The sequence below is a fragment of the Callorhinus ursinus genome, unplaced genomic scaffold (genome assembly GCF_003265705.2).
Source record: "Callorhinus ursinus isolate GAN/ISIS: 27379988/994484 unplaced genomic scaffold, GSC_fseal_2.0 scaffold19, whole genome shotgun sequence".
NCBI classification, from domain to species: Eukaryota; Metazoa; Chordata; class Mammalia; order Carnivora; family Otariidae; genus Callorhinus; species Callorhinus ursinus.
The window spans coordinates 30,103,691-30,117,699 of record NW_027397081.1 but is presented as its reverse complement, the minus strand read 5'-3'; the positions used below and the strand labels follow the sequence as shown (position 1 = coordinate 30,117,699).

General features: G+C 53.2%; 1 protein-coding gene across 2 annotated transcripts in view; it reads left to right on the top strand.

Annotated features, from left to right (window-relative positions):
* Positions 1-14,009, top strand: part of B3GAT1 (beta-1,3-glucuronyltransferase 1) — a 28,981-nt gene that overhangs the window by 638 nt on the left and 14,334 nt on the right. The gene's annotated exons all lie outside the window — the stretch shown is intronic.

Here is a 14,009-nt window from a genome sequence, read left to right as displayed (position 1 = left end):
GCATTCAACAACTGGCCCAGGCTCTAGGGCTTGGGTCCCTTTCCACCTCAGCAGGTGGTTCCTGGTCGCCCGGAGGAGTCAGGGGCCAGCACACCCGCCGCACCCCTGCTCCCCAGCAGTCGTTCCCAGTTGCTCTGAAGCTGCAGGCACTGGCAAGTTAACTCTCGTCAGGGGACCCAGCCTCTACCACTCTACTGGGGAGCCTGAGGGGCTGTGAGGTGGCAAGGGTGGCAAAGGGCCCTTGGGCCCGTCAGGGTAGCCAGGAAGGAGACATGATGACCAAGTTCACCTCCCACCCCTGTGCATCTGAGGTCCTGATTCCTTCGAAGTCAGAGCACACAACTTCAGAAAAGGAAGCTGAGAGGGGAGGCAGGATAGAAGAAAGGAGGAAGCCGCAGGACCTAACAGTGCCAGAGAAAGGAGGTGGCAGCGCGGTATCAGGCAGCTAAGGTCAAGAGACATCCCCTCCCCCACACATATATGAATACATAAACAAACAGTCTTGACTAGCCTCCCTTTCCCCTGCCTCCACCCAGCCAGGCCTACTGTCAGCCATGAACTACTTGGATGAATTCTTATAGAAGCTGGGGTTTCCAGGGGTTTCCAATTCACAGGACTCGGAAGGGGACCTCTGTTGACAGTTGCTAGCCCTGGGCTGGTGGGGCAGCTCTATCTGCATGGGTACCAGTCTGGATGGAGGACCCACTGGGACCCGGTTGGGTTCCGTGACATGCACTGTAAAAGGATTGGGTGTGAATGTCTTAGTGCATAGCTCTGTGAAGTTATTATGTGTTTGTGTGGAAATGGGAGGCACACAGCTTCTTAAGTTACTGGGGTTGTGGGGGCGTGTGGCTTCGCAGGACTGGTGCTCTAGGGTTTTCTAAGATTTGTCTTCTGTGCCTCATGTCTCCCTACCTCTGCCAATAGCCACCACAGAGACTGAGACATTTCCTCCCAGAACTTGCTTAAATGGTGACCATTATTGGCTTACTGGGCCAAACAAGTTCCCCCTTCTTTCATATGGAATGAAGACCCTTCCCATGAGACTCTCTAAGAAACTGCCCGCTCTGCCAAGTCAATGCCCAGCATACCCAAGGGTTCTGGAGTTGCATGCCATTGCCCTCTGCCCCTTTAGGTGGGAACAAGAAAGCTTGCCAGGGTTAATGGAACAGGGAGGGTTAATGAATTTGTCCCCCATTCAGCACAAGAACCAAGTGGCTTGCTGTGCCCATTTCTCTACCTGGTCTTAGATGCTTGAAAATCACTCTATTTTCAGGCATGTTGGAAGTTCATATGTGCTGGATTGAATATATGCATATAGGTTTCTGGATGAGCAGGCCCTAACTGGCCCACCTGAAGCATGGGGCAGGTAAATCACTGAGGTGGGACAGCTCCAGTGACAGGATTGGAGCCTGCAGCAGAGACCAGGGGCTCCAGAGGAAGATTGGGGGTGGGGGGAGTTAGCTCAGTTCCCTGCCTCAGGCATCTGGATAGACCTGGATTCACCCACAATAGTTTTCGAGGGGTGAGGAGAACAGGTGGACTGTACTTTTTGTGAAGCACAGGGTGAGGAGGCAGAGCAGGAGCTTTGCAAGTGTGAGAAGTGCAGGAGGATGAGCTGATTGGGAGTCAGGCTAAAGGATAGGGGAGCGCGTTCGTTCAGTTTGGCTAGGAAAGAGGAATGAGCAGGCGTAGAGATGCCTGAGAGCTGTCTGCTGACACTGGTGAGGGAGGCAGGGCTCAGGAAGAGAAGGAATCCGGGAGTCTGAGGCAGACAGTGGAGTCAGCCTGAACAACAGACAAAGACACGGAGGCACGCTCACAGAGCGATGGGGCGGGGGGCCCAGAGGCAGAGGTCTGGCTTGCCCAGCGGTGCTGTTGGGGCCAGTCCACGGCCCTCCCAAGCTCCACAGTATCAGCAGTCATCAACCAGGGCAGGGGGGCGCAGGTCCTCAGGGGAGCAATCAGACAGGCAGGCCCTTTCCATGCCTCTGATAAATGCAGGGGATGGTTCAGAGGGATGCCTGAAGGCAGAGGGCTGGCTGTTGGATCAGGGGTCTTCAGGAAGACCTTCTGGCCCAAGCTTATCCCCCAGTGCTGAGGGCTTCCCCCATCTCCCTGCCCCTGCTCTACTACCCCTCCTGGGCCTGGGATGCAGTGGGGTGGGGAAGGGTGTGGACTCTGGAGAGACTGGCTCTGGGGAGAAGGAAAAGCAAAACCTCTTTCAGGAATCCCCAGGCCTCCAGACAAGACCTCTGGAGACCCTGCTGAAGAGCACTGGGGGGCATGGAAGTAGTGCAGTGCAGAACACAGGTTCTCAGCCAGGCCTGGGGGGCCCTCCATGACCAGTCGAGTGGACTTTGGGAAAAACTGAGCCCTCTAAGCCTTGGTTTCCTAAAGACCTAAACTAAGGAAGCCTCATCTCACCAGGCTGTTTTTAGGTGAAGTGTCTGATGAATGTTAATTTATGTACTTATTTTATATACCCTCCCCCACATTCTTCCAGGATCTGGATGGCCCTAGAATTTGGAGTAGCAATTCTCTGGCCAACCCTGGAACCAATTACACCGGGATGGTTACAGTCTCGCCATCTCCCACGCCCTCCACTCCATCTGCTTTGCCACTCCTCCAGACTCTGGGCCTTCCCCAGGCCCACCTGTGATGTGCCTCTGTTGCAAGGACACTCTCATGTCTCCTTGGAACAACAGCAACTACAGTGTTTCCATGTCTAATTAGTGGTCAGTGTAATTGTTCCAGTTCATCAGCCAGTGACTCCCCAAAACAATTTATGCAACTTACAAGAACTCTAGCTCTGTGACCTCTTAATATCCACGCTGAAAGATGGCAAGGTGGACAGACATCACTCAAAATTCCTTTCACTTCCACAGACGTTGACTGAGCACCTACTGTGTTCCAGGCTCTGGGCCAGTGATAGGCATCAAGTAATCCAAAATCTGTAGTTTTTATTTAGCTTTTGGAAGGGTTATATGGGTTGCTTTTTTTTTTTTTTTTTTTTTTTTTGCAGCTACAGCAAATTTACTTTTCTAATGAGGTTCAGTTCCAGCCAATATTAAAATGAGTCTGCGCTCCCTGCGCACACCAGCTGACAGCAGGGCAGGCAGCCTCCCAGCCAAGTGCCTGGCAGGGATTAGGGCTTTGCCACCAATAAGCCCAAAAGTGGAGAGTTTCAATCTGGATCACCAAGAGTTGACTGGATTCAGGGATAAACCTTGCCCACGGGGCTGTGTATCTCACAAAGTATTAGAGCCATGGTCAGGGCTTCTTTCTTCTTGTATGTGCGAACTGTGAGCTGTTATTATCTCTTTATGAAGGGAAGAAGGCTGGAAGTAGCAGAGATTAGATAGTATGTCCTTGGTTATTTGGAGTGGAACTATAGGACCAGCCCTGAGGTTGGGGGCCTGGTTCGGCCAGTCCTCCCTGACTGGCTGTGTGTGGCCGAGCTCATCCCTTCTCCCTCCTTCACTTCTCTCCATCTTGCTTCTTTCCTTATGAGGCAGTTGTGCAATCTGGCCTCTGAAGCCATGAGTCTCTTTAGGCTCAAGACCCTGGGCTATTCATTTGACCATCATCCAGAAACCTCCATAGCCCAACACTAGATGTGGGGTGGGCTGCTTTTCTTCCCATGGTGGGCAGTGTCCCACTCACACCGGCCACATTTCAAGAGCTCAGTAGCCACATGCAGCTAGTGGCCACCATATTGGACAGCACAGATACAGAACATTCCCAGCATCACAGGAAGTTCTACTGAAGGTGCCATTCTAGACTTGACATGGATGGTTTAGCAAGTGGCTAAGAGCATGCACTCTGGAGCCTGACTGGCTAAACTCAAATATGGCTTTGCTCCTTAATAACTATGTGGCCTTGGGACATTACTTATCCTTTCTGTGCCTCAGATTTCTCATCTCTAAAATGGGGATAATACTAGGATGTTTATGAGGAGAGAACGAATCATTACAGTTAATCATGATAATCACTCAGAACATGCAATAGTGAGCGCTTTGCCTGGCAATTTCTATTATTCATTTATTTAACAACTCACTTAATAAACACTTAGTGAACAACATACTTTATACTGGGCATGATGCCAGGAGCTGGGGCTGTCAGTCATCAGCATGTGATTGCTCCCTGAACCTCAGTTTCCTCACCTGTGATGGGAATGTGCCAGGTAATAACCCCTGCACCTCTCCCCTGGTGAGATGCAATGAGATGAAGAATGTCTTCCTTTGCCCACTATACTTCTGGATAAACAGGGGCTGACATTTTTGGAAGTGGATACAACTTAAATTCTCTTTTTGTTGGAACTACTCTCGCCAAAAAGCATTTCCTAAGCCTCCATAAGTTCAACATAAAAGGGGCAAATGAGGTCCCAGCTACCTCCAGCATCTTGTTGAGTGGGGAGGCAGCAGACTTGAGGGGCTCTTGCCTAGGCTCACCCCCTCCCTGGTCCTAAGGGAAAGCAAGCCAGGAGCCTGCTGCCCTGAGCTCAGCAGCAGGAAGAGGGAGAAGGGCCCTTGGCTGGGCAGGATGCCGCCATCAGCTGGCTGACCCAGTGACTAGTCACAGCTGCATCAGCAGCTCACTGTGACAATCTTGTAGACCCTCATCTTCCTCATCTAAAATATGAGGAGCAGGAACCATGTGAACATTGTCCCACCTGAATTATACCACTTGCCTTGGTGAAGGAAATGGGTCTGAGAAGCAAGAACGTGCCATCTGTAGCCGCAAACTGTTCAATGAACACTGAAGACTCTCCAGCCTATAAGGCTTTGTGCAGAATTTGGGATTCTCTGACTCTGGGTTGCTTCATTCTTTTTATAGATAAGAAAACCAATGCCCGGAGAGGTTCTAGGCTTATCTCAGGTCACACCGTGCTGTAGTGCCTTGTCCTAGACTGTGACCTAAGTCTCCCAGTGCCCTGCTTCTCCCGCTCTGTCAGGCTGCCTGCCCTGCACCGCATGGAAGCAGGAGTTGCCTCACCCAGGCGTGGGGTAAGACGCTGACACTTGAGACCCCAGGGCCCCTTTCATCCAGGACGGAACAAGTCTTCTCTCCCCTCCTCTGACAACTGGCCCAAGAGGACCAACCTAAACTATCTCTGACGGGACCCCAGGGAAGGTCAGATCCTTCAGGCCACTGGCAACACATTAAAAATACATAGAAAACTTTAATTAAATCAGTGAATCATTACCCTGCTACTGTATGTCCATGTACACTCTGACCAAAAGAATAAGTTCAGCCTGGAAATCATCAGGCTGAGTGAGCTCTCAGGGGCCCTCCATAGCTTGACACTGAGGTTCTGGGGCTATCTGGCTCCAGCTCAGCCCAGACCTGAAGCCCTCTGGGTCCCTATTGGCTGATTGGGGGTTTCCTAGGGGATGTCTTATGAAGCCTGAGGAAATCCGGGTATCCTTCTCAGCTCACCTCCCCCATCACCGGCATCCTAATGCCCTAAGATAGGCAGGTGCTGACTCCTAGAGATGTTAGCGCCCTGTCCCCCGGAAGGCGTAGTTAAGGGAGGCGTAGTTAATAGAATAATGCAGCCAGGGTGAGCAGGCCACACGAGGGCCCTCGAGGAGACACTTCTTCCCTGTGGCCATCCTGGGCGTATATGTATTTTTCCCACTCAGTACCTCGTGCTCTCTTCTCCTCTATCCCCTTCATGCACGGAGCACAGACCAGGAAGGACAACCCCGTGTTCCAAAGGAGTGGCTGGCCGGCACCCCCCCCCCCAACCCAGGGCTCCGGGATCCCCGCTCCTGGGCAGCAGGTTGCTCATGCCCCAGCCTGCTTAAGTTGACATACAACCTCTGGGCATGTTATTTTCTTTTTCCATCAGAGCTTCTGAACTTAAGCTGAAGTATTACTCGCCTAACTCATCACTTGTCGATACTAACTTCTCCCACTTATAAATCTCTCCCTGGAAACAAATGTCCCAGCTTCTCTGGCTCTGTCCCTCTCCAGCCCCCATGACGAGGCGACACAGCAGGCTGCCATATGCGTGTGTGTGTGCGTGTGTGAGTGTGTGTATGCATTCATGTGTGCACACACTCCTCCACCACATCTTGCTCACTCCTAGCAGTACATCTGGAACCTCTGCAGGGTGCTCTGTGCACGTTTCCTCACGGCAACACTCCCCCATGACAGGCAGCAGGTAGGTGCGCCCAGGAGCCCCACTTACTTATCCTTTCTGTGCCTCAGATTTCTCATCTCTAAAATGGGGATAATACTAGGATGTTTATGAGGAGAGAACGAATCATTACAGTTAATCATGATAATCACTCAGAACATGCAATAGTGAGTGCTTTGCCTGGCAATTTCTATTGCCAGGGGCCCGCCCACTGCATCCCTGTTGCCAGGAAAGCCCTCTGACCCGCCATCCCTCACCCTGCCTAGTGTGGAGGCCCTAAGGGATGTGTCATTGTTGGCAGATCTAACCAGACCTTCTGGACCACCAGTTCTTTTTGGTGTGTGCAGTAAAACAAAACAAAACACACATAACATAATATTTACCATCTTAACGTTTCTCAGTGTTCAGTGGTATCAAGTACATTCATATTGTCATGCAACGGTCTATCTCCACAACTTTTTCATCTTGCAAATTGGAAAGTATATTCATTAAACAACAGCTTTCCACTTCTCCTTTCCTCGGCCCTGGGTGACCACTCTCCTACCTTCTGTTTCTGAGTTTGACTACTTTAGATACCTCATGTAAATGGTATCATACAGTATTGGTCCTTTTGTGACTGGCCCCTTCCACTTAGCGTGGTGTCCTCAGGGCTCATCCATATTACAGCATCGCTCAGGATTTCCTTCCTTTCTCAGGCCGAATAATATTCCAGTGTATGTGTACGCTGCCGTGTGTTTATCTGGTCAGCCAGTGGACAGGTTCTTTGGTGCCAGGCAGTGGAGCAAAAAGTGCTTGATAATGGTGGTTCTCCCCAGTTGACCCTCCTTGCCATTCAGGGGGTGTCTCAATATAAGGGCCCAGCAGAGACCTCTGTGCTCCGAGTTCACCTACATGACAGGCATCTTAGGAATAGAGAGGAGGGAGCCCCATGTTATTTGAAGAGAATGGTGTTCTCTTTTGGACCTCTGGTTGCTCCCTTCACTGCCCAGTGCTGACTGAGCATCCCCAGTGCCCAGCCCATGTGTGGCATTCCCTAGAAGTGTACCTGGCCCAGTCCTTGAAGGTCAAGCAGGAGCTCAGCACATTTAGGAACAGTGAGGAGAAAAACATTCCAGGCAGAGACACCTGCCGGTGAAGTGATGCCAGCATCCTGGCCCAGACCCCTCCCTACCTGCCACCTTCTCAGGACCCTGAGGAAGAATCAGCCCCATACTCCCAGAGCTGTTCCCCAGGGGCAGGGGCCCTCGGTGACCCCAGAGAGCCCCTGTGTCTGTGGCAAGCCTTCCTTAGCACAGGCCTTTGCATTGTGCAGGTTCCTTCTTCATGATCTGTAGCCACCGTGTTGCTAGCTGTAGAATACACAGCCTGTAAAACAGAGATAGTGTCAGCGTAATCTACCGTCTGGGGGACTGAGATTTAGGGATTCTCTATTCATCACATTCATGCCTGCCTGGTCACAGGGAGAGCACACACTGCCTACTCTAGACTTCCAGGCCAGCTGAGGCTGGACTCCCCCCGCAACACACACACCCCCCTTCAACATCTTCCCTTAACTCTTCCTCATCCAGACAATAGGGTGAGCTGATGCCAGGAGGGATCTAAGGGATAAGGCAGAAATAAGAGAGGAAGTTGGACAGCCTCCAAGGGGGGAGATGAAGCTTTCCAGGAACCTGGCCTGCTTCCAGGAGAGAAAGGGCGGGGAATGACAGGGCCCAGGGGTCAGCGACACTAGCCGCCTGCTGATGCCCAACTCTCAGCCCCAAGGCTGCAAGAGTCTCAGTGTTCTTACAACTCTGGAGGCAGGAAAAGAGAAGGGGGCCACCAGATCTTCTGAAATACACAGTCCTTCCCTGAGTGCGTGTCTCAGAGGGTTGGGCAGAGACATGGGCTGAGTGTCCCAACACCAGGGCAGGCCCGGCTGTCTACCCATAGCACAGCCTTTCAGCTTCTCAATCTGTAAAAGAGGACGAGGAAAGCAGTGCCTTCCCGAGGGAGCTATGCTGAGAGGCAGTGGTGGGCAACTGTACGTGAAAGAGCTTGCTAAACTCCGAAGTGCCCGTGAGAGGGGTCAGCCCAGCCTGGAGGTCAGAGCAGGGCTGGGGAGCAAGGGCCAGAGTACCAGATTTCCTAGGCCTGGCCTCCCCGCTGTGGCGAGTATGCCTTCTCCAGGCTCCGGCACACAGGCACCTCTTTTTATTACCCTGCTGCATGCTGATGTGCCTGCTTTCTGTGGGGTCCAGTCTCAACACAGCCTCATCCTTGGAGGAAGGAATCTGCTAGAAAAGCTGCCCCAGAGGCTGGTCTGTGCTGACCTGGAAGGAAGGAACTGAGATGTTCCCTCTCTCTCCCTTTCTCTTTCAGACCTGGAAGGAAGGAACTGAGATGCTCCCTCTCTCTCCCTTTCTCTTTCAGACACTTGGATTCAGCTGAATCTTTTTTTTTTTTTAATTTTATTTACTTACTTGTCAGAGAGAGAGCATGAGCAGGGGGAGTGGCAGGCAGAGGGAGAAGCAGGCTCCCCGCTGGGCAAGGAGCCCGATGCGGGACTCGATCCCAGGACCCTGGGATCATGACCTGAGCTGAAGGCAGACGCTTAATGACTGAGCCACCCAGGCACCCCGATTCAGCTGAATCTTAAAACAAGGTGGTGGTGGTTGTAATTACTATTTTACTTTATATTATCTAACATTTTTAGTACTCATTATTTGCAGGCCCCATGATAGATGTTTTCCATGGATTCCCTCATTTGATCCAAAAATAGCCCAGTAAGAGTTACAGATAAGGAAACTGAGTCACAGGGATATCGGTGCAACTTCTGCTTTGTGTCAGGGCCTGGACCCTTTCATGGGTTCCAGAGGTAAGTAAGGCCTGGTGCCCCCAGAGGAACCCATGGCCCAGGAGCTGGAGACAAACATAAAAACCAACAAGCACACAGAAGGTTCCGGGGCTGGACCTTGGCTTCACGGACACTGAGTGCTCAGGCCTGGGGAAGAGCATGGCCAGGAAAGGCTTCAAAGCAGGAAGGGCAGGCTTGAGGGCATAGGGCTCAGGATGGCCTCACCTAGTCAGCACCCTCACCCAGAACTGCACAGATATCAGCACTAAGGGAAACTGAGGCAGAGAGTGGCCTGGACAATATGAGGTCAGGAAGGACAGTACAATGGGGACAGATTAGCTTTGGCTACTCACACCCTCTCCACAAGATGTCTGAATCCCAGCCTCACCCACAGTCTGAGAGGCTCTGCTTGGCTATCCCTGCCCACCCTCGCCATGGACCCTCAGTCCCTGGGCCAGACCCACAGGATCACCTGGCCTGCTTGGTTCCGGTCCCCAGGCCCTGGTCACGTGCCCTGCCCACCAGTCTGCAGGGGTCTAGTGGGTGCCAAGTCAGTCATGACCTGTTCCCAGCTCCATGCTATGGACCCTCATTGCGACCAGTGCTTGGCTCCCACTAGCCCAGCATTGGGCTTGTCTCATTCTCCCTGGGCTTCCTCTATAGTCAAGGGCCCATGAGATGAGGGCTGTGCCCTCCCGGCAGCCAGAGCCCAGGACGCTAGGGTACTGCAGTCTTTCTGGGTTCTGGAGTGTGCCCTGACCTCAGCCTCAGCAGGTAGCAGGCTCCCTGCACTGCTCTTGCTAGGTAGCCTGGCAAAAAGGAGGGTCACACAGTAGCCTGCGTGTCTCTTGACAACACTGTTGCACTAGCAACTGTCGATTTGCTTGCCCTGCCCCGCTAGCCCCTGCTGTTCATCTTGTATCAGAATCTGCTGAGCCCTCCACTCTACTCCCCTCACTCCCACTCAGCCAGCTAGGTGCCCCTGGCGGCTTGACACCGTGGGTGTGTGCCACTTGAAGGCAAGGCCCCACCTTGCGTCCTGAGCTGCCCCCGACCTCTCCCAGAGCAAGTATTGCAGCAAGCTAGCTGAAAGGCTCAAGAGCATTTTGCTAAAGCCATACGTGGAATCCAAGGCAGGACAGTATCCTGGTGTGGCCTTGACCTGTGCTAGGGTAATACACATTGCCAGTTCTGCTCCCCTGTCTCCAAGGGGTTGAGGCGAGGCCAGGGCAGGCAGAGGATATGGGGAGGTGTTCCTAGCAGCAGTGAGAACCCCAGTGCTCCCAGAGCTCATAATGCAGAGGGCAGAGGAGCTGTTCTGGATTTGCTCACAACACAAACCAAATGTGCTGATTTGTGCTTTGGGCAGCCTTTGCATGATTGAAGACCGGTTTTGGAAGTAGGCAGAGGGGAGAAGCACTCGGTCTACCTTGACATTCATTCCCATAACTGGGTGCCACATACTGGGTGACAGTGGGCTCCAGTTAAGGGGACCACTGTCCCCTGTGCCCAGACCAGCCCCTGACCGTGCCTATGGCTGATGCATTGACTCCTGTTGCTTTCCTTACCTCAGCACAGTCTGGAGGGCCCTGGTTTGGATAATATATGGCCACACCCACTCTGATGGACAGGGCCAAGGGGGGTGACTTAAGCACAGATGCCCAGTATGGGCTCCAAGGCCAGGAGGAGGAGCCCTAGTTTCCACCCAGGCCAGCACAGAGGTGGGAGAGTGCCCAGAGGCAGCCTGCAGGGAGCATGGACCAGGAGAGAGAAGGGCCACACTTCCAGGACCCCTGAAAGGGCCACTGCCACCCAGAGAGCAGGTCTCAGGCAGGCGTAAGGCTGGGCCGCTGTCTGACTGGACCCAGGATACCTAGACACTCAACCCCCTTGTGCCTCAATTTCTTCATCTGCAAAGCATCAATAAAGCTTTGGAATTACAAGGGTTTATTGATTAAATGAGATGACCAATATGAAATCATTTGGGAAGTTGCAAATCACTATTGAGTATGAGTTGCGCTCTCGGTAGTTTCTAGGGGAGGCTGCCCACTGCCCACGGCACCACAGAGAAAGCGAATTGGCCTGTCCAGATCTGTGTTCTAGGACCTGAGGCCATTGGAGGCCAAGGGCACGTGAGGTAATCCTTCATCTGAACAGAGACCCAATCATGGGATTCTCCAACAGGGCTCAGAGGCAATAACCAAACCCAGCCAGGGGCGTGCTTGCATGTGCCAGTGAACACGCGTGTACTCGCTCAGATGGGGTGCTGGCCGTGAACACAGAACTGCGTGCACATGTGTGTGCCATGAGCTGCTGCCCTGTGGAATCGCTCTGAAGGGGGGGGCTCTGGAGTTTGCCGGCATAGCCTTGGGACTTGTTAGAATGGAGGACTCAGCCTGGCCGTTCTCCTGAGTGAAATGACAAATTCCACAGCCAGGGGGATGTGAAGCAGGGTGCTTCAGTCACCTTTCCCAGTCAGACGGTGTAGAGAGGGTGGTGAGTAAGAGGCAAGAGGGCCACACACCCCAAACTCATACTCAGGTCTCCACAGGGCAAGGACCTATGACAGCCAGCAGGTGCGGTTATATACCACCCTCTCCCACCGTGTGGGGTGATGGCAGAGGTCTGGCAAAGAGGGACAACAGGGGTCAGAGGTCAAGGTGAAGAAGCAGGATTGCACATGGAAGGAAGTAGGGGGGATGCTAGTTTGCAAGGGCCGGGCCTGGCTTGGTCTTAGGACATCTTGACTCTAAAGAGACCTCTGCCCCTGAGGCTGGCCCAGATGCCGGCCCTAGGTAGGAATGGGCAGTTACCATCTAAATAAACCAAGCAGGTCTACCTGCTTCCAGAGCTTTCCCAAGTGCTACAGGGAGAAGAGAAGGCTCTGGATGGTAGAGATCAGAGACTGCCATGGGCAGGAGGTAGATAGGAAACAGAAGAGGGTGCAGTTAGAGCAGTGGACTGGGCCACATGGTAAAGAGCCTTGAATGCCACGCTAAGTAAGTTGCAGTTAGCAGGAGATACGAAAGGTTTTGAGTGGGAGCAAATCCGTAAGGCGGGAGAGGCCAGGCAGTGAGCTAGAATCTGAAGAAAGATCACAGTGGGTGGCTGGGGGAGGAGAGAGATGACCCAGCCCTGCATCAGAGGGATGCAGGCCAAGGCCCAGGAGCAGGCCAGGCCAAAGGTGCTGAGGCCCAGCTGATGCAAAAAGGGGGAGGGATCTGGGGCATTCCTGGGACAGGCTGAAGTTGAATGACAGAAGGAAGGGAGGGTTGGGAAGCTAGTCTAGGAGAAAAGATGATACTCAAACCTTAGTCATGTTGTATTTAAGGTCATAGTGGGATATGCCAGACAATAAAAGAGGCAAAACAGCTGGAGATGGGGAACCTGAGGCTGGAGAAATTAAAGGTACTTATCAATGGCCTCACACTGTAGAAGGCCAAGGTCAGCCCTCGAGACAGGGAGGCATCCCTTCTGTCTAGCCCAGTCACCCATCCTCGTTTCCTCCTCCTTCGGGAGTGATCGGGGCTTTCAGGCTCTGTGGCTTCCACCCTGCCTTCCAGCAGCTAGGAGTTCAGCTGGAGGGAGTTGGAGGGAAGCAAGGCCAAGCAGACCCATCTCAGGCCCTTTCCAGGGCTGCAAGGTTGGCAGTCGTAACAGGTGCTCTTACTGACACCAATCATGTGTCAGATAGTTTATACTGATTTTGCCTAATCACCCTATCAACCCCAGTGAGGGAAGCACTATTTTTATTCCCATTTTACAGGTGGGAAAACCAAGGCCCAGAGAAGTTACTTTGCCTAAGTCACACAGCCGAGGAGGAGGGGCTCTAGTATTGTGCCCAGGGCTCTCGGGCTCCAGGGCCAGGCCCTCCACTACTTCACTGTCTACCTGTGTGCCACTTTTCGGGGCAGAGGAGAACAGACGAAGATGAAGGGAGGGAACAGAAGGCTGTGACTGTGGTTAGACCCTGCTGTCACCTTCAGCAGCTGTGGGGGCCAGACAGGAGCTGAGGGTCAGGAGGGGACCTGGCCTCCTTGTTTGGGGGGACAAACTCTAAGGTGTCTCCCCATGACTCCTGACTCTGCTGTTCATGCCTTTGGATAGCTTCCTCCCCTTTGGTGTGTATGGCACCTGTGACCAGCCTCTCACCAGTAGAACGTGGCAGAGGTGATGGACTATCACTCCCATAATTATGTTATATAGGACTCTGTCTTGTTAGCAGACTTGCTCTAGATCCTCCCCTTGCTGGCTTGATGGAGTAAGTAGCTACACTGGAGAAACCTATGCGGCAAGAAACTTCGAGCAGCCTCTAGGAGCTGAGAGCAGCCCCCAGACAACAGCCAGTGCGAAGAGCGGCCCGCAATCCTATGCTTGAAAGGCAGAGGACTCTGCCAACAGCCTGAGCTTGGAAGCAGGTTCCTCCCCAGTGAGCCCTCCAGGGGAGAGTGCAGCTCAGCCAGTACACTGCACCTTGCGAGCCCCTGGGCCATGCCTGGGCTCCTGGGCCACAGAAACTGAAGAGAATAGACGAGTGTCATTTTAAGTGGCTAAGTGTTTGATAGCTTGATGGATAGCAGCAGAAAACGAAGGCACTCCTCTCAGGAGCAGTGACCTTCCTTTCGAAAAGTCGGCATGGCTGCCAGAATGGGCCTGGGGTGAAGGTGGACAGATAGCAAGGACAAAGGCAAAGGAGTTGAGGGCGGTGGCACTTTACAGGCCCAGAGTCCTCCCCTGGCCCCAAGGCCCCAGCCGAATGCCTAAGGCCGTGCCAGAAACGGGGCTGCACGGCTCTTTGCAGGGACTGCTCCCCCGTCTATAAACTCCACAGCTAGGCGTGACCCTCACTGTTTTCCCCCGGCATGCAGGCAAGGGCTGAGTGGCCATGTGCCCTCACTGGGACTCTCCACTGTCCTGCTGGAGATCAGCATGTCACTGCTGACTGTCTCGCCCACCCAGCCCTCCGCAGTCAGCCCTCACGACCCGCTGCATGCTAGCCCTGCACGGGGCTGCCCCGTGGGCCTG